Source organism: Clarias gariepinus, chromosome 12 (assembly GCF_024256425.1).
Source record: "Clarias gariepinus isolate MV-2021 ecotype Netherlands chromosome 12, CGAR_prim_01v2, whole genome shotgun sequence".
Classification (NCBI taxonomy): domain Eukaryota; kingdom Metazoa; phylum Chordata; class Actinopteri; order Siluriformes; family Clariidae; genus Clarias; species Clarias gariepinus.
Window position 1 is genome coordinate 26,148,977 of NC_071111.1, and position 18,376 is coordinate 26,167,352.

The following is an 18,376-nucleotide window of genomic DNA, read 5'->3' on the forward strand; positions in this document are numbered from 1 at the left end:
TGTAAGATTCAGATAATTATTTAAAAGCTAGACATTTAAAATGAGAATAAGAAAGAGAAGTATTTCTTTGTGCCCCCCTTTCCTTGTTAATGCCCTACCTGGCCCCCTGGCAAAACTTTGCTAGACCCGCCCCTGCACAGTTACCAGCTGTCAGCTATGTAGAAAAGGATCCTGGTGTTATTTGTCTCTCAGAAACAGTTCATAACTTCCCTTCAACTCATTCATGTCACCTAAAAGATAAACCTGTTTCTCCATCACGTCCACAACTCTGATGATTCAATAAGGACATCTCCTGGTTTCACCTTTATGTTTCTCTCTCACATATCCAAACCGATCATGACTAGCAGCTTTTATGGCTGTGGCTCCAGCAAACAGCTGATAAACCGATCAGCTGATCAACAGGAGAAGGAGGGGAGAGAATGAGAGAATGAGAGAAGCCGAGGCAGCTGCGCAGCGTAAAGACACAGGATAACTCCAGCTTTGTGGGTTTTTGTTTGTTTGTTTGTTTTTTCATTCTAACTAAAATACAGGACAAATCGCGTTCCTTTTAACCTCAATACGTAACGCGTAATATTTTCTCTGAATACGGGATGATTATGTTTTTTACGTTTGGCAACCCATACTAACTAACCTTATCAATAATTCACTCTCAGTAACATCATAGCACCAGCATAGAAACTCTGTCATCATGCTAACTAGTACACAGTAGGAGTTATTGTAACTGACTGTAAAAAGTTAGCAAGCACAACGAAAATAAGCTACACCCATTGGGTTTATAAGTTTTTTTTATGGTTTTACTTGGTTTTACTCCTCGGGTCTCTCCTCCTCCTGCCTCCCCTTTCCCTCTTCAACCTGCGGCTGCTGGCCTCCATCACTTGCTAATTTTACCGAAGTGGAAGCTCCACTATAGCCACCAAACAACTGTGAGATTTTATCACATTTGGCAGCATCTGCCTGAAGGGCTAGTTTCTTTTTGGCCCTAATTTTTTGGCTTCTCCTGCTTCTTTGCGTTTTTTGTTCTCCATTTTTGTTCAGCAATGATATGTGATTGCTGAGCCGTTGCAAGGGGGGCGGGTGCATCTGACCTCCTCGGCTGTAATTGGTCCAGCCCAGAGTCGATCATGACCAATTGGCCAATCCGCCACCTTCAATAGTTTATAACGTTACAAAAAAAAAAAAAAAAAACATCGGCGGCCGGCCCACAAAAGACGAAAATCACCATCGGCCCACCGGGCAAATGCCCGGTATGCCCTATGGCCAGTCCAGCCATGCTTATGGGAAAATGTTCGTTTCCTCTTCCGGTGAAGTGAAGACCCGTTGTTCACTTGTTCCCTACACAGTTCGCAGTTCCTTTTGAACTGAACATTTTCGCTCCCTGTGGTTTGAAATCACACTGAATATAGCTGAACACCTATCTGAAGGCTTATCAGAACACACCTATTCTGTGCACAGGAAGTAGGGAGCACACTGTGAAGTACACTTCGGAATGGAACACAGCATTCACCTGTAACGAACCGAAAGTGAAAGAGTTTCCGCCTCGACTCCGTTTTGCGGAAGTGTTAGAAAAGTTAAAACACAATGTTTATGTTTTATCACTGAAAATGTCTTTAAAGCAGAAGATATTAATGTAACACAACAGGGCCGGTGAATAAAGGTGAGTGATTTATTTATTATAACGACTTTATATAAGGATAATGCAGATATATTGTAAATTAAACTGGTGTAAAACTCAGATGTAGGAAATGTGTAATGTGTGGTGTACAGGTAGAACCTAAAGCAGGTTTTAGTCGGGTATTACTGTATAAGACCGATAATCCTATATAGAGATTGTACAGGAGCTTTTTCTCATTCTGCATTTGGGATTTATCGTGTTTTGTGAAAGTGACACAGTAAAAAATAAAGATTAAGATGAAAATTAGCTGTAAGGTCACTTTTGGAACAGAACATCAAATTAAAACATTTATGTTTAATATTTCCCAAAAGAACTAATTTAATGTAAGTAAAAATAAATATTACTATTAATATTAGAAATACATTTGAAAAGTAATGATATTCAGTATAAAAGTGCGCCCTCTGCAGGACATGTGGCCACACATTTTACATCAGATTATAAAGACTTTAAATATTTTACATGACCTGAATGTTACTGAGATTAAACTATAATCTGTATATTAGAAATGTTTAATTGGCAACAGTTAACTGTCAAGCAAATATATCAAATAAAAAAACGTTTGTTGTTTGACATTAGGAAATGGACAGATATATTTGACTATTTTAAGATATACAGTGCTGTGAAAAAGTATTTACCCCCTTATTGATTCTTTAATTTTTTTGCATATTTGTCACACTTAAATGGCTGAGATTATTAAATACATTTTAATATTACACAAAGATAACCCAAAGTAAATTCACAATACATGAGGATTTTATTTATTATGGGAAAACCTCTTCAAATCTTCCTGGCACTATATGAAAAATTGCCCCCTTGATAAATTGTGAACTGTGATTTTTGGAAAGCTGAGTTAAATTTCTCTTGCCACACCCAGGCCTGATTACTGCCAGACCTGTTAAATCAAGAAATCATGTAAATAGAACCTGTCTGACACAGTGAAGCATGCTAAGGGTGGCACAACCAATTATTAGGTTTAGGGGTAATTACTTTTTCGCCTAGGGCTGGACTTTCTTATCTCCAGCCTTCATAACACCTCTTGGGTGTCTAAGAGCAGCAGATGATTCATTGTGTTTTTTTGGTCAGAGTATTAAAGTAGATCTCTCAATATGAGGATATTTTTTAAATTTCCTTCTACATATTTTTATTCTGTCTTTATTGCGCTATAGTCACATCCTTCATTTATTGCATCCTCTCTTTTATTAGTATTTGCTGATTATATACTTGCTGGTGCACCTTATGTACAGTTTCATTCCCAGTTTCATGTATTTTTATCTTTATATTATTTGACAGCATTTTGACCTCTTTAATGCACCTTGAATTGTAAATGGTGTGTTCGTGATTTTTTTTCCCTTTTTCATCACCTCACAATTCTTGCTTGTTGCTTACTTATATAGGGATTAATGAAGTACTTTATCTATCTATCTATCTATCTATCTATCTATCTATCTATCTATCTATCTATCTATCTAATTTTAAAGGTCAGTCCTGGTGTCCAGGCTGATGACTAAATTCTGTAAGACAGATTTTAAGCCAAAGGATGATAATTGTTCTTTAGGTCAAAGATGTGAAAATTATTGTGTGGAAATTTAACATCACATTTGTTTTTGTGTTTTTCAGGAGTGTAATCCACTGAGATCAGACACTTCAGGACTTAACTGCTAGTTTGTGGATACTAATATTGAAAGATGGAGCCTGATGATCCGGACACTGATAACTTGTCCCCACTCTCTAAAAAACACTTACCTAATATATCTTGGTATTTCAATCATTAAATATTCATATCCAAATTACTAAGTGAGCACATAAGAAGGAAGTTATTTAAAAGTTTAAACAGTAAAGTGTTTCACTATTATTAACAAACTGAAATGTATTCTGTTAATTGCAAGTAAAATTTATCTCTCATTGAATTAACAAGTTTAAATAATGTTGTGCAGTAAACTCCAGGAAGAGAGATCAGAATCAGCAGCACCCAGCTGTGTCTCCATGAAGAGTGATGTGTCTATGGATCGTCCTATTAAGTTTAAAGCAGTAGACTCCTCACCTCTACACAGGTAACGTCTCCTCACTGTTGATGTCACTGCTGAAGTCACAGTTAAAGGGAAATTCATCTAAATCAGGGGTCGGCAACCTTAAACACTCAAAGGGCCATTTGAATCCATTTCTCACAGAAAAGTAAATACTGGGATATATATATATATATTTTTATCTAAAATGAAGCTTAAACTGCATATATCATTGCTGACCCCTGATCTAGATAAACAGGAGGGCAAACTAAAATACTAATATACCATTTTTAAAAAAAATGAAACCACTATTTTCTATATTTTCTCATCAGTTTTTTTTCTTGAAAATGTGTTTGTGGTATCTTTAAAATAAATGCCACTTCATTGCACATGCTATTTTGTTATGAGGGTAAATTATTATGTTTCAATACAGTGTAACCTTGGATTGCGAGCATAAATCATTCTGGAAGTGTGCTTGTATACCAAAACCCTTGTATATCAAAACGAATTTCTCTCATTAAAAATAATGGAACCTCACAGACGATTTGTTCCACAGCCCAAAAGTATTAATATAGAAATAATTAATACAAAATATAAAGTAAAAATAAAACAAATTAAGTCGCACTTTACCTTTGTAAAACGCAGAGGCCTGGGTGCAGTCAGTCTTCTAGTTCATTACAAAGGTGTTTAACAGACATGAGGTCAGGACACTCAAGTTCTTTCACTCCAACATTGGCACTGCGTGTTTTCATGAAACTCACTTTGTGCACAGAGGCATTGTCATGCTGAAACAGGTTTTGGCCTCTTGTTTCTATAAGGAAAATTGCAGTGTTGCATATTATAATGTCCCTATGGTGTATTTATTGAGAACACATAAAAGAAAAAAAATTGACTAAAGTTTTTAGTATTAACAAAAAACTAATATTCACAGCATAAAATTGTTATAATAGTTATGTCAATATTAAATAAATAGGATACTTAAAACAGTAAAGCATGTATATAAATAACTAAAGGACTGTCTGTATTGTTGTGCAGTAAACTCCAGGGAGAGAGATCAGGATCAGCAGCACCCAGCTGTGTCTCCATGAAGAGTGATGCGTCTATGGATCAGCCTATTGTTTTTAAATCTGGAGACTCCTCACCTCTACACAGGTACTGTCTCCTCACTGTTAATTTTACTGCTGAAGTCACAGTTAAACGGGAAATGAAAGGGGATGAAAGGGAAATTCATCTAAATCAGGGGTCGGCAACCTTAAACACTCAAAGAGCTATTTGGACCTGTTTCTCACAGAAAAGAAAACACTGGGAGCCACAAAACTCTTTTAACTCTTCTAACATCATCATGAAGATGACACTGCCTTTATCGTTTTTACATTTATACTGTGTGTATATATATATATATATATATATATATATATATATATATATATAAACTATAGTGTGTTGCACGTATGAAATCAATGAACTGCTACAGAGAAAATTACATTTTATTTATGAATGAAACAAAAAAATTTTGAAAGACGCTGGATTGAAGGTTACTTTCAGATGAAATACTCAATGTCTATTTGTGTCCTCCTTGTATTTATGAAATAAAAAGCTGAACTTTCACTTGCAGCAAGCCAAAAATGCCATCTGCTTCAAGTGCCGTCATCCTGTCATTGTGTGTGCTGTACTGGAGCATACAGTCAACGGTCAATGGAAACCTGGGGATGAAAATCTTACTAAATCGTGTGCCGCACATCGGCGGTTGTGACACATGCTTTAAGTGACAAAAAACTAAACATGTTTTCTTTTAATGTTTAAAGATCACTATAATCTTCCAATTTAGAATTGCATAAAAAAACTAACAAACTAAAATGAAATATATTTAAATGAAATACTCATTATTTATTTTCCAAAGCCACAGCGAGCCGCGGCAGGGGGATAATAGAGCCACATTTGCCTCTGGAGTCGCGGGTTGCCGACCCCTGTCCTAAATAAAAGCAAGGCCTACCTTTATGAAGGGCACAATTTCATCATAATCAGTATTATCAGTGTGCATGTGCTTAGCCATATGCTTATCTAAAAGAAGAACCGTTATAAGTAAAAAAATATATATATGTAAAAGAAGGAATAATAAAGACAGGAATTGCCAAGATGGTGGAAAAATCTAGAGATAATGGAAAGATTTCTGAGTTATATTGCGCTGTAATGGGAAATTTTCTGAGATTATATGGACCAGGAAAGTACTCAGTTGAAGAGTAAACCTATTTCACATCTCAGGGCTAACAGAGACGTCCTGCAAATTTTTTATGTGCCCGCCCTTTAAATCTCATAATGCAAATTTTTTTCATGCTTACTAAGATTTTAAATATTGGATGTGAGATGAATTATTTTGTTTCAGTATCAGCTGAACTTTAAAATGCATTTTTGTTCGGGACAAGGGTTGTGGGATTTAGCCCTACTTTACTTACACTAAACTCACTATCTGGTTGGAAACGTCCTGGGCAGTGTGCAGACCAGGAAGATTTATAAATACTTATTGTAATGTACTTATATGTACCTCAATTTTGAATTAATTCTGACTCGAAAACTCCCAAACTATGCCTTCAAGGCTGATGGTTAGACTATAGTGGAAATGTTTAACTGCAATTTTTGTTCACAGTGATCTACAGAAGACAGAAGACAGATTAGCAAAGTGCATCATCAGAGATACAGGGTAAGATCAAATCCCACATGACTGACACACTGACACACTGCTGTTATAAACTCTCATCTCAAAGCTATTATTAACTACAGAGTGATTAGATTATAGAAAACATACAGTAGAATAAAACAAACATAGTGAGAACATTATAAAGAGCTTTTAGTTATAACAGGGCAAATTAGGTTTTAAAGATTAATTATTGGACCCCATGTCTCACCACATTCTGCTTCACCATCTCACAGGCATGACCCAGAATCTGCTGCTGTAAATGATTTCCAGAAAAATTTCAAATTAAATCTAATGAAGCAGTTTCAGTTCTTGAATGGAGTGATAATAAACCTGGGAACCCAAACACTCCTGAATGAGATCTACACAGAGCTCTACATCACAGAGGGAGACAGTGGAGACGTCAATAATGAACATGAGGTGAGACAGATCGAAGCAGCGTCCAGGAAAATAACAACAGAGGAAACGCCAATCAAATGCAATGACATCTTTAAGCCCTTATCTAAACAAGACGAACCCATCAGATCTGTGCTGACAAAGGGAGTCGCTGGCATCGGAAAAACTGTCTCTGTGCAGAAGTTCATTGTGGACTGGGCTGAAGGGAAAGCAAATCAGGACGTCCACCTCATATTTCCACTTCCTTTCAGAGAGCTGAATTTGATGAAGGACCAGAAACTGAGTCTGATGGAGCTCCTTCATGTCTTTTTTAAAGAAACAAAAGAAACCGAAATTTTCAGTTTGGAAAAAGTTCTGTTTATTTTTGATGGATTGGACGAGTGTCGTTTTCCTCTAGATTTCCAGAACACAGTGAGAGTGTGTGATGTAACTGAATCTGCATCAGTGCCTGTGCTGCTGATAAACCTGATCAGAGGGAATCTGCTTCCCTCTGCTCTCATCTGGATCACCTCCCGACCTGCAGCAGCTGATCAAATCCCCTCTGAGTGTGTCCATCGAGTCACAGCGGTACGAGGGTTCAATGACCCACAGAAGGAGGAGTACTTCAGGAAGAGGATCAGTGATCAGAGCCTGGCCAATAACATCATCACACACCTGAAGTCATTAAGAAGCCTCTACATCATGTGTCACATCCCAGTCTTCTGCTGGATTTCAGCCGCTGTTCTAGAGAGAATCTTATGTGAAGCAGAGAGAGGAGAGATCCCCAAGACTCTGACTCAAATGTACACACACTTCCTCATCATACAGATAAACATCATAAGAGAAAAGTACTCAAAGAAGCAGAAGAGAGATGAAGAAATGCTTCTTAAACTGGGACAACTGGCTTTTGAGCAGCTGGAGAAAGGGAACCTGATCTTCTATGAGAAAGACCTGACAGAGTGTGGCATTGATGTGAGAGAAGCAGCAGTGTACTCAGGTGTGTGTACGCAGATCTTCAGAGAGGAGTTTGGGCTTCATCAGAGTAAAGTGTACTGCTTTGTTCATCTGAGCATTCAGGAACACCTCGCAGCTCTGTATGTGCACCTGATGTTCAGGATAGACAATAAAAATGTTCTTAAAAAGAGTCGAGCTTCAAAATTACAAATGACAGTTTTAGATTTCCACAAGTGTGCTGTAGATGAAGCTTTAAAAAGTCAGACTGGACATCTCGATCTTTTCCTTCGCTTTCTTCTGGGTCTCTCACTGAAGTCCAGTCAGAAACTCTTACAGGTCTTAGTAACACAGACAGGAAGTAGCTCCCAGAGCAGAGGGAAAACAGTTCAGTACATTAAGATGAGGATCGGTAGAGAGCGTTCTACAGAGAAATCCATCAATCTGTTCCACTGTCTGAATGAACTGGGTGATAATTCTCTAGTGGATGAAATCCAACACTACCTGAAATCTGGAAAACAAAGTGAACTCTCTTCATCACAGTTGTCTGCTCTGGTGTTTGTGTTACTGACATCAGCACAGGAGCTGGAGGAATTTGACCTGAGTAAATATTTCAGTCCAGATAAGATAACAGATGATCTTCTTCTGAAGCTGATGCCTGTGATTGCAGCATCCAGAAAAGCAATGTAAGTAACGCTGAATATAACTGTTCCACTGTTACAGTGTTGGAGATTGGGAAACTTTAAACATTTCCACAAATACAATATACTGCCAAAAGTATTCGCTCGTCTGCCTTCACATGCACGTGAACTTGAGAAACATCCAACTCTTAATCCATAGGGTTTAATGTGATGTTGTCCCAACCTCGACAGCTATAACAGCTTCAACTCTTCCGGGAAGACTTTCAACAAGGTTTAGGAGTGTGTTTATGGGATTTTTTTTTTTACTATTCTTCTAAAAGTGCTTTAGTGTGATCAGATGTTGGATGAGAAGGCCTTTCTCGTAGTCTCCGCTCTAATTCATTCCAGTAGTATTCTATGAGGTTGAGGTCAGGGCTCTGTGCAGGCCAATCAGGTTCTTCCACACTCTTGGATGAGCCTTTATGGATCTTGCTTTGTGCACTGGTGCGCAGTCATGTTGGAACAGGTGTGGGGTTGTTTTTCAGTCGTTGGGCTCAGCTATTACAAAGGAACTCTTAATGCTTCAGCATACTAAGACAATTTAGACAATTTCATGTTCCCAATTTTGTGGGTACAGTTTGGGGATGGTCCCTTCCTGTTCCAACATAACCGGGCACCAGTGCACAAATCAACTCCTTGAGTCCTGACCTCAACCTGATGAAACACCTTTGGAATGAATTAGAGTGGAGACTGCGAGTGTTGTATAAAACACTCTTGAGTCTCTGGTTTTGTTTCCAGACGATTTCGGCCTTTATTGCTGATCAATAACAGACAGAGCTGAAGACCATGAAGCAACTAACTCCCTCGTTCATTTCCCACATTATATACTGTGTGCTTCAACCCCTACAATAAAGTCACCTGTAGATTTCTTCACATCTCCCCACATCTGGGTTTTATTAGGGGCCCCATTAAGCCCACAATGAAGGTGCCCCACTGTTTAGCCCAATTTATATATACAGTCACATTCCATAATGCATATGTTAGACACACATGTACAGGTGCATCTAAGTAAATTAAAATATCATCGAAAAGTTGATTTATTTTAGTAATTCAATTTAAAAAGTGAAAGTCATATTATGCAGATTCATTACACACAGATTGATGTATTTTAAGTGTTTATTTCTTTTAAGTTTGATGATTATGGTTTATAGGTAATGAAAACCCAAAATTCAGTATCTCAGAAAATTAGAATACAGTGGAACCTTGGATTATCAAAACACATGTAAATCAAAACGAATTTTCTTTATAAGAAATAATGAAAAAACTCTAATTATTCGTTCCACAAAAAAAAAGATATAAAAAATAAAGTAAAAATAAAACAAATTAACCTGCAACCTTAACTTAACCTTTAAAAAAAGTAAAGTGTGTGTGCATGTGCTGTGTACTGTATGTGAGGACTACTTTGCTGGACGACTTTCACACACACACACACACACACACACACACACACACACACACACACACACGTATAAGCTTGCACAGATGTTGACTATACAAGTGAGAGATGCGTGTTCTGTGACAAGAGGACAAAGACATGGCCATGTGGAATTGCTAATTCGAATTTGACCTGGGGTGATGGTAAAGGGAGCAATATTGTGACTCGAAAATAATTATTTGATCCCCTGTAGATTTTGAAAGTTTACCCAGAAGTTTCCAAAGTAATGAACTGTCTATATTTTTATCATCAGGTGTATTTTAAAGGATATACAGTAGACCGAATATTACATAAAAATGTTACATATTACAAAAATGTTATAAATTGAGTCGAATTTCAGTGAAAATTAGTATAAGTATTTGATCCCCTACCAACCAACAGTAATTCTGTCTCCCACAGACTGGTTATGTGCTCAGGTGGGACACATTAATTTAGGAAGGTGTTCTAACAACTCCTTATCTCTGTCTTACATTCAAACCTCATCACCATGGGCAAGACCTCAGAGCTGTCAAAGGGTGTGTGTGTGTGTGTGTGTGTGTGTGTGTGTGTGTGTCCGGCTGTGGCAAGTGAAACTTAACTCAGCTTTCAAAAAAAGTTTAATTGATCACAGTTCTTTGATGATTTAGCAATGTCAGGGGCAGTTACGTTTTCACACAGGGCCAGGTGGGTTAGAACAGCTTTTTCCCTTTAATAATTAAAATCATCATTTAAACACTGCATTTATTTCAGGTTATCTTCATGTAATATACAAATTTGTTTGATAATCTCAATCATTTAAGTGTGACAAATATACAGAAAAAAAGTCAGGAATGCTCCCTGCACACACACACACACACACACACACACACACACACACACACAACCCCAATTAAATCCATGCTGCTGTTATTGAACTTGTATGCCTTTGTACTGTATTTTATTGTATTTTGATGCCAGTTCATAACACTGCATGGATAAGATTTTTGCTACTATCAGTCTGATTCCTAAATAATTTTTTTTATATTTATTTATAGTGCTAGGAACAAACGCCACTGTGTCACCATTTTTTATAAATATAGACATTTTTAAGCTCCATCCTGAGTTTAAGCGAGGCATGATGACTGATGGAAATATTTGAATGTTTAATTATTTTACACCGTATGCATGTTTAGGTCTAGTGTCCCTCTGTGAATATTTCTGGTGTTTGTACTTTTAGTATTTATGAAATAACAAGCTGCAGTGAAAGATTTGAGGAATTGTTTGATAATTTGCACTAACTTTATTTCATTATGTATTATTTTATTTCCTTCAGTCTCAGGTGTGATAAAGTTGGAGTGAACAGTTGGTCAGCTCTGGGCTCAGCACTCAACTCAGAAACCTCCAATCTGAGAGAACTGCATCTGACTGTGAAAACACTGGATCTGACCAACAGTACACTAGGGGACTCAGGAGTAAAGACTCTCTCTGCAGTACTGGAGAATCCTCACAGTAAAGTGGAAAGTCTGAGGTAAAGTCATCTCTGATTTTGATGGGTTTATTGGAAGCCAGTGGGTTTATCACATGCTGAACTTTTCCAGTATCAAAGTGAAACAACAGACGCATGTGACTGTATTTATTTCAGCTGTTACAACTGACATTTGAAATATTCAACAACAACAAAAATAAATAGGTCATACCTTACACACCAGCCTAATCACCTACATGCTCTCCAGCAGCTCCACGTAGGGAAGCAGGTGTGTAGCACAGAACTCTGGGTCAAAAACAATATATCACTATTTATATTCATAATAACACTTAGGGGCTGATGAACCTGATTAATAGAAAATTCAACAAAAACATGCAATATTATGTGAAATGCAACAGGCATGCAGGAGCCGTGAAACAAAGAGAATATATGAGAGCAGCAGAGGAAACTTGGACCCTCCAGAAACAAATGAAAAAGAGAAAAAGTAATATATTATGTATTGTAGCAGTTTTTTCCACAGGTCTGAAATGCACTTGCGGTGTGTCACGGTGTGCGCCAGTGATAGCATGCACCTAAATCTTTTGTCGCTCCTCGCTCACTCTGTAGGCTCACTCTGTAGGCTCACTAGGTAGGCTAGTAAGGGCACGGCTGGGGGTTTATCACCCTTAATGGATCTCTGGCTTTCTCCTTGCTATAAAAAACGCCATACAGAGTAGGCTTGTGCGGCAGATGCTTAAAATGCAAATAGTGAACCCCAGTGACTTTGAAGATAAGTACTGAATGCAGCTGTTTGATCTCCACCATAAGGACAGCCGCAAGAGGACTGCACAAGCTCCCGCAGCACATTCACTCTCGCTTAGAGCCAGCGTGATTCTGCTGCCGAAGATAAAAAGGCTGCTGTGCTCCACATTAAGGTCCCCCTTCCCAGCCGGAAAGCTGCACAGCCGCTGGAAGTCACACGGGAATCCTGTCTGCTGCCTCACCCAAGGACATCTGGGACGGACCGGCTGTCCAAGACAGTGAGAGGAGCCATTCTAAGGAGCATGCAGGAGCTGCTGCCCACGCGGGCCCACTGTCGCACTAACTTGGTCATACCCAAAAGGCAAGAACTTAACAAAGGCTTGGTATCAGTTTGGATTTTATTCACAGGAGTGTGTACTTCACCAAGGTCTTTGTTCTGAAGTTCCATTCATCATCATATTGGTTTTGTGTGTCATTGTCATTGTGTGTTCGCGAAGGCGAAAAAGCAAACGGTAATGCAAAGTTTGTAATTGCATTTGAATTATGGCACACTTTGTGCGTCCACATATGGGAAACGCAATTGCAAATTTGCGATTCCTTTTGAATATTGTCCGGGATATCACTCCATAAATGCCACCAACACGTAACTCAAACTTCGTTTTAATTTGACACGTACACAGTGTAGGATTACAAATTTGTAAAATGTTAAATCTAGGTTCCAACATAATAGTATATAAACTGAAAGAGTTATGTACATTGGGTTTTACATTTTGAGGTAAAGTTGGTGACATTCTAAGAAGATCAAGTCTGGTAGCCCAGGTGTCTGAGACATTAACCTTTTGTCTTTATGTACTTCCTGACCACTGGGTAGGGTCCCAAGGTAAATCTGAATGCTAATCTTAAGGTCAGGCTGTGCCTTTGTGTCTATGATAGTGTGAAGGTCTGGGTGATACTGTCAGGCTGATTAGATTAACACCTATTCATTTGAAACGCACTGTTATGCTGATGAACTTCCGTTACCAGGCTGATTCCTGTACTACACTATGCTTTGTTTAGATCGTCTCCACCTCTTTTTATCCCTCCCCCTTGAAAAGTATAAACTCTCCAGAGTGGAGATTTAGTCAGACTTGGCTACAGTGAAAGTGACTACAGCGACGCACAGCGAGTTCTCAATGAAGAGTAATTTCTGCTTGAAAGATATGACAATACTGTCTCCTGGTCTCTGATTCCACAAAGGAAAAAGTTCCCAACAGCAGCCATAAACTGTATGATATGCAGTGAAATGTTTAAATGAAGTGCAATGTGATGTTTGTAAGTTTTAAAATGAGCCTCCAAATGTTTTGTTTAATACGAGTTAAATGAAGAATTATTGCTTTTGTGTTCGTCACATCGCGATACGACACCAGCCGACCCTGACCTGGAGGAGAAAGACACACACACACACATGCACACACACACACATGCACACACACACACACACGCACACACACACACACACACACACACACATGACCACACAGACACTCACAAGCATGCACACACACACGCGCACACACAATGTGTCTGAAGGTCTCTGTTGATTATCAGCACAGAAAGTACACTTAAGCTTTTGTCCAGGTGTCCTCTGTTACCTACATCCCAAACCTCAAAAGAACAAAAGTCATTAATATGTAAATGTATTATATGAATATGTTATTATTGAATATCTGGATTCAATCTGGCCATGGGCTTTAGGAAGGATTACCTTATAAGGCATGGGAAAGCTCACACAATATCAGAAAACCTTACAGTGTTCATTAAATTTTGATAAATACTCTAACAAATACTAAATAAAAATAAATTCCTCTAGATGTTCACAAACTGCCTAAAATATTACATTGTCAGTTTTGTCACTCTAGATTTCTGGTTTGTAAAACACTCCAACAACACGTAGGAACATCAGCTAGGCCAAGTCAATACCAGCCACACAGCAGAACAATGCAATACCTCCCCCTACTGGACACTAATGTTAATGTTTAGCATGGGAGTCCTCCTGTTACAACCAGTCAAATACGTAGTAAAATGAGAATATCATCCACACACTCATTTATGTCTTTATTGTCTCAGGTGATGTCTGTTGTTTTGAAACTTGCATTTTAACCGATTGCATGATAAGTTTTAATTTTATTCAGGACATTTAACTTTATATTTAACTTTTTTTGACTGTAATGTTAATGTGCCCCTATTATGCTTTTTCAAATATAATCTTTCGTGCAGTGTGTCATGTAGCTGTATGTGAAGATAAACTATCTGCACTATACAGTATGTGACGCCGACAGTGCACTATAACTGAAGTTTTTGTCTATTAAAATCTAATATTTCTCTGTTACGGATCCCTGTCACTACGAAACATATTTGCATAATGTCTACGTCGCAAACAACTTGCCCGCCATCTTACAATTAACGTTACCACACTCTTGTTAATGTGACCGAGCATTCATGCCGGGTTCGCTTCAACAGTTTGTAATATAAAAAAAACAATAAAAACGAGAGCACACGAAATCCTTTTTAACTGTTTATTCTCCACCATTCACTAAAACTGAACTTAACACTCGCGAAGTGCGCATGCCCCTTGCCCTTCTACGCCAAGTCCCGAGTGGAAAAAATCATCACACACACATATGCACATTTTTAATTTTTCCGACACACGCTGTAGCGGTAGACCAATCATAAAGGACCGCGCCATCTGACCAATCACAGCAGTGAGGGCTCACAGAAAAGAGGGGTTTAGACAGACTGAATCTACAAACTGCTTCACACGAGTGTGAAGTTTATGAATCATTTAGAAATGGGATAAAATTAAATCTATTTTTGGAGAAAACTAAAGTGTTTTTTGACCTTGCATACATGTAAACCTGTTTTAAGAGACTCATTAAGCAATATTAGCAACCTTTAAAATGGCATAATAGGGGCACTTTAATGGACAGATGTTTCTCCAGAGCAACAAAACATGTGTTCTGTAATTTACAATAAAGGCAAACCTTTAGACCTAGTCGCACAGTATTAGTATTACCTGAGGACCTCTAGTCATTTGTAGTAATTGAGGAGGTTGTCTATGATCTTAATCCAGTGCGAATCGGCCATGTATGTAATTTGTAAAGTAAAAGTATTAAAGTAAAGATATTAGTCCCGTGTGTATCAGCATGTCTGTGATTTGGCCAGGATTTATGGGGTCGTATATATTTATTTTTAAGATTTTTGTGTCCTTTGCACCTTTCTATTCATCTTCTGCACAGAATGGAGGCTGTGAAAGTAAAAGTATTTTGGGCTCTGGGTCATATCACTGACATATCACTATACACGTGCTTCAGCTCTCTGACCCATCTGCAGACAGCTTCTTCTTCTTTGAGGTTTTTTTGGTGGATTTTGGTGCATTACCTCCTGCTGTACTGGAGTGTGGAACGTCAGATATTATATGTAACGGCACCAGCAAAAAAGACGATGATTTTAAAAAAACTGTTAGATTTTATCTGCTAAACCAGTTTCATTTGTTTATTATATATTTTCCAGATAATTCTTCCCTAGTATATTTTCTACTTTATCTGCTTCTTCATTTCCTTTTACTCCTACATGTGCTGGTACCCATAGGAAAGAGCTCCTTACACCCTTCTGGTATAATTCTGACACTATTTGTAAGATGTTATCTAGATGGTTTTGTCTGCATGAATTTCCTGTTTCCAGACTAGTGGGACTGATACAGTATCAAGCTTCTGTAGTCCTAGGCATTTTGCTTTGGTGTCCCCTGTCCAACAGATTGGATTTGTTGTGTCCCAGCACGCTTTGAGGATGGCCTTCATTGGGTACTCTTTGTTACGCTGCAGATTTACCCAGTATGCCAACATTAGCTTTATTTTTCTGATTGTTAATGGCATTTCCCCAACTTCTACCTGTATAACTGCTACTTTAAAGGTCCCACAACAGACTCTCAGGGTTTGAGATTGCATTATGTCAAATGGCTTTAGGTTAAACTCTGCTGCAGACATACAATATACGATACACAGCCATAATCTAGTGTTGCTCTTAGGAGGTCAAAATAAACATTTCAACATATTTACCATGTCGACAGAGGGTCAGCGCCTGTGTCTAGTAACCCATGGCAACAGTGGCCTCAGGTTGATGATGTAGTTAGTCCTTTATCTTCTTGGTGTTTACTGGCGGTTGGCATCCACTATGTTGCATTACCACCACCTTTTGGTCTTGATCTCCCTCCACTTTCTTTCATTTTAAATCCTCTTTTCTAGTCCCATCGCCCTTAATAAACTCATCAAATACTTTCATCCTTGTTCTCTTTCTCCATTTTCTTTAATAATTTTCACAGTGTACTTAATCTTTCCAAATTCCAAAGACTAAAGACTAGTATACTTGAAGTTATATTGCTATAATATACTGTTTATGTTTATACTTAAAGCTGTTTGGGAGACTAATTTTGTACTGAGTGTATTTATGATGTAATTAAATTATACAAAAACCCAATTCACGTGTAATTTTACATGCTAAAGACACAGACCATACATAGTTCTCACAATAATGTGTTGGATTGTATGTTAAAATAAAAAGAAGAAAATAGTCACTATAGCAAATACAATTTGTTGTATGAACGTTGAAATAATTGAACACAGACAAGGCTGGTCCGGTGTACACGCCCATCTTTGGCAGGCGCTAATGAATATTAATGAGTATGCAAATGTGACAAGGTGTCAACAAACCGGATGTTTTTCTTGGCAGATTCTGTAAAACGCTTATGTCTTTGTTGCGAGTTGCCTCTGTGTCCACCATGATGGTTGTTTTGAAGAAAATTATAATGATGGTTCAGGTCATGTGATCTCAGTGCCATGAAAGGCAGGTTTGGCCTAATTAGCATACTAATAGTACAGGCTGCACAAAACAACTTTTTTTATAGATAGATGCACAAGGCCAAGACAATAACAGTATCGCTCGTTATTTTTATGAATATTTTTATAAACTTGTCTGAACAAAGCATTGAGCATTTAACTGAATCATTGTTAAACATGAAGTGAAGTACATAAGATTTAGCACTAACACATTAGACAATACATTCTATAGTTTAAACTATGAACTTAATTTCAAACTACCTAACAAAAATCATGACATTTTACAAACACAACAGCCTTAAAGTAAGTCCTAAATGAAGATTCAAATGTGGTAATGAAGAGTGTGTCATTGTGTCTCTCTACAGGTTGCGTGGTTGTGGTGTCTCAGATGAAGGCTGTGCTGCTCTGACTTCAGCTCTGAGATCAAACCCCTCACACCTGAGAGAACTGGATCTGTCCTATAATCATGTAGGAGACTCAGGAGTGAAGTGTCTCTGCGCTGTACTGGAGAATCCTCTCTGTAAACTGGAGACACTGGGGTAAGATCATCTCTCTGAGAGTCACATGACCTGCTCCTCAGTAAGACACATTCTCTAATAGTGAGACTGAAGCAGAAGTTTTAGGTTGATCATCAATGTCCTGAGGAGGAAGATTGTTTCTTTTCACTGCACACTGATGATTTGTCACAGAGTCTTTGGGTCAGATGTACGTATGTGAGAAGCTGCAGAGCAAAACATGACTTGATGTGACTGCAGTGTGTCTGAAATGACTGTGAAATTTACTAAAACACTGTAACTAATCACACAAACTGCACCTGGGACACAAACTAAATGCACTGTGTGTGAGCTGTAGGGTTTAAAAGCAGCAGGGAAATGCAAATGAGAAACATTTTATTGGTCTTAAAGCTGAAATAATGTTTATTTTGTCAATGAACATTCGTCTCCATCTAGCTGCTATAAACAGGGTTGCCAGATCTGTATCATAGAAACAGTATTAAAACCATGCAGTCTTTATTATTAGTTCTTTTACTGAGATCTTAAATATTCTTGTATTATTTCACATTCTGGCATGACTAAAGAATATCTATAAATAAACTCACTGACTCAAATACACTCATACAGTAACACAGAGCTGAAGTTGAGAACAGGATCAATAGGTGTGTGTATGAGAGGAGATCACAGTGTATGATCACTACTGTATGTTTAATATAGAGAATGTGGAGTTACGTCACACTGTTTTTATAAGGCGTTGCTTTTTGGTTCATTGCTACGTTTGGTTTTAATGCTGATCGGTTGCCATGGTGATTTCTGATGCAGATGTGTTGAGAGTGACACAGAGTTGAGAACAGCTTGTTATTGTTCTTAGATTTGTGACATGGTGTTTTCTTTCAAGATAAAGAAGAGTAAACCTAAAGAAAAGTTAAGAGAAGTTAAATGCCGGTACCAAGCAGAGACATTTTGAGGAACTTGTAGAGATCAAAAACATCGATCCGTATGACCTGGTAGCTGAAGA

The 18,376-nt window shown here is 38.0% G+C and overlaps 1 protein-coding gene and 1 long non-coding RNA gene across 3 annotated transcripts in view; both read left to right on the plus strand.

Annotated features, from left to right (window-relative positions):
- LOC128534119 (NACHT, LRR and PYD domains-containing protein 12-like) overlaps positions 1 to 18,376 on the plus strand; it is a 483,267-nt gene that overhangs the window by 324,081 nt on the left and 140,810 nt on the right. The window lies entirely within an intron of this gene.
- LOC128533841 (uncharacterized) lies at positions 1,524 to 4,821 on the plus strand. Of its 2 annotated transcripts, none has more exons than XR_008361384.1 (3): positions 1,524 to 1,654; positions 3,290 to 3,428; positions 4,711 to 4,821. It is a non-coding gene; the product is annotated as an uncharacterized LOC128533841 (long non-coding RNA). The 2 variants fall into 2 exon arrangements; XR_008361385.1 differs by lacking the exon at positions 4,711 to 4,821 and adding an exon at positions 3,607 to 3,728.